Here is a 3085-nt window from a genome sequence, read left to right on the forward strand (position 1 = left end):
CTTTTGCACATCATTTCAGTTTTTGGTTAAATCTGAATTTCAGCACTCTTGCTGGTCCTTTATTAATGTCAAAATAAACTTTACTCACTTTCCTGCAGATACAAGCTTGGCTGATTCAGAAGTTTACACCCAACGCAGAAGAAGAAAATAAAGTTAGAGAAATGTTCACAATGTTCACCTTAAAAACACGTTTTAAAGATTTTCTCCTCAGAAACTTCAGCTTGTCAGGGCCGAAGGTGCACATCTGTCTCCAGGAGGACTCAGAGCCCAGTGCCAGTCATCAGCAGAGAATTAAACCCTTGAATTTACACAAAGAACGGCTGCAGGAACATTAAAGGCTTTAAATTAAACATCAGTTTCAGCCTGTTAGCATCATGCTAACAGCATGTGCTCACCACGTGGAGGCAGGCCTGACTAATGCAAGTAGGTCCTAAAAATGCTTTACAGGCCTTAAAAATATTTGAAACTAGTCTTTTATAATAAGACAAAAAATGTTTAGTTTAGCAGCATAAATAATTAAACCGACCACATCATGCTTAATATACCAAAGCTGTGTTTAGCTAGGCTAAAACATATTTTCGCTTACGTGCGAGATATTTTACGGCTCGTTAGTAGCTGAATACTCCATCTAAAACCACAAACAAATTACATTTAAAGCATGAAATACTGAGAACAACCGTTCGAAGGCTCCGTCTTAGTACCTCCACGAAGAACCGGCTCTGTATTTAAACTCGGATCTCGCTCGCCACTCGAACTGCGGCTGCGCAAACTGCTTCGTGTTTTTATCGCTAGAGGTTGCAGCAACGGCACGAGAGCGCTACCGCCCTCTTGTGGTCAGAAGCTAAAACTTCAGCTCCGTCCATGCTTCCACTAGCTGAATGATCAAGAATAACAAAATGTTTTGTTATATTATCCACCTTATTCCTGATACCTCTAACATAGATATAAATGATAAATATAAAAATATTCATCTTTAACATTTAATCTGTGTCTAATCAGAGTCAGAGATGTATTTGTCATACACACCACACGTGGTACACGAGGTGGGACAAACTATGTACATCAAATAAAATCACAAATTGTAAAGAAAAACATTAATAAGATCCGAGTCATGAACTTTGCTGAAGAGAGGTGACCCCACCTCACTGAACAGCTATCGGCCAATCTCTAAGCTCTTTAGCTCTTTAACTTTAGCCAAGGTTCTAGAAAAACTGATAAACTCTCAAATCATAAAGTATTTTGACTCATTAAACATCTTACCTCCACATCAATCTGGTTTCAGGAAACAACACAGCACAATGACTGCGTTGCTGAAGGTTCTTAATGACATTGTTGAAGCAATGGATGCTAAAGATTATTGTGCCGCACATTTCTTAGACCTGTCTAAAGCTTTTGACACTGTGGATCATGACATCTTGTGTCATAAGCTCTCAGAAATTGGTTTCTCAGATCACACCACTGGTTGATTCTCTAACTATCTTTCAGATCGGAGGAAATGTGTTCAACATAACGGTATTTCCTCCAGTTATTTAACAGTCAGTAATGGTGTACCACAAGGCTCAGTCTTAGGACCCACCCTCTTTACAATTTACATAGGTAATGTAGGTAAGAGCATCCCTCGTGCATCCTTACATTTCTTTGTTGAAGACACAGTTGTTTATTGTCGAGCCAGTTGCTAAGGCTTTCCAGCTTTTGCAATCCACTTTTGACATCATCCAGTCAGATTTGTTTTGTTTCAAACTTGTCCTAAACGCCGATAAAACCAAGGGGATAGTTTTTTTCAAACAGGAAGTCAGTCCCAGCAGTTCTTCCTCTGATTTTATCTTCAAATGGTGTCCCCACTGAGTTTGTCGAATCCTATAAATATTTGGGTATCTTGGTCGACTCGCATCTCTCTTTTAAGCTCCATGTGGAAAACCTAATAAGGAAACTGAATGTTCAACTGGGTTTCTTTTTCAGAAATAGATCCTGTTTAACTCTGAATGCAAGGAAACGTCTTGTATCCGTGTCTTTCCTTCCCTCGATTGACTACGGTGACATTATTTACATGAACGCTCCTACAAGCACCCTGCAAATGTTGAATGCTGTCTATCATGGTGCACCAAGTCATAACTGAATGTAACTACCGTACCGCCACTGCACCCTGTATTCACTGGTTAACTGGACATCATTAACTTGACGCAGACTCTCCCACTGGTACATTTTCATCTTTAAATCACTTCTTGGTCTGCTGCCTTCATACATCTCCTCCTGCATGTCTCTGTGTGAGTGCAGCTACAGCGTGCACTCTCAGGACATTATTACCTGCAGTGTTCCCTCAGTGAGGACTGAACTAGGCAAAAGTACCTTCTCCTACTCCGCTCCTGATTCCTGGAATATCTTGCAAAATGACCTGAAGCTTTCAACCTTGACCTCTCTAAGTGGCTTCAGACATGTGTTAAGTTCCTAGCAAGAACCAACACAGACATGTTCCTGTTTTCAGTTTTCTACACCGCCTTATCTAGCTGTTTTTTTCTCTACTTTTCCTTTTGACTGTTCTTTGGGTTGCTATTTGTTTTGATTTGTAAAAAAAAAAAAAGAAATTTTAATTTGTATGCCTCTTTTGTACCTATCTATTGTTGTTGTTGTTGTCCACTGTTGTCATCATTCTTTGTTAAAGAAATCAGGTCTCTTTTGTAAATGAGTCCCCGAGGCTCTATGGGATTAACCTGTATAAATAAAGGTTGAATGAATGACCCAAAGTGTAGTCGTGACTGGTTCTGAACGGCGGCTTTACAGCAGACAGATGCTCCTCTCTCTTCCAGGTACTGTACCGAGACCATTAAAGGCTAAATAAACCAAAATATTGCTGTTAATTTCTGACTGTGTAACTTTACAAATGGCACCCCATACATATATGTATATATATATTATAATTGATGACATATTAACCAGTGAATACAGGGTGCAGTGGCGGTATGGTAGATACAGTCAGTTATGAATCTTAGTGCACCATGATAGACAGCATCCAACATGTATGAGCATTCATGTAAATAATGTCACCGTAATCAATGAAGGGAAGGAAGGTCACAGATACAAGGCGTTT

General features: G+C 39.6%; 1 non-coding gene across 1 annotated transcript; it reads right to left on the bottom strand.

Moving 5' to 3' along the window:
* Nucleotides 1–200: 200 nt before the first annotated feature.
* LOC119418788 lies at nt 201–292 on the bottom strand. Its single transcript, XR_005187227.1, has one exon. It is a non-coding gene; the product is annotated as a small nucleolar RNA SNORD88 (small nucleolar RNA).
* Between the last annotated feature and the right edge of the window lie 2793 nt (nt 293–3085).

This window comes from Nematolebias whitei, chromosome 12 (genome assembly GCF_014905685.2).
Source record: "Nematolebias whitei isolate Nwh7 chromosome 12, NemWhi1, whole genome shotgun sequence".
Classification (NCBI taxonomy): Eukaryota; Metazoa; Chordata; class Actinopteri; order Cyprinodontiformes; family Rivulidae; genus Nematolebias; species Nematolebias whitei.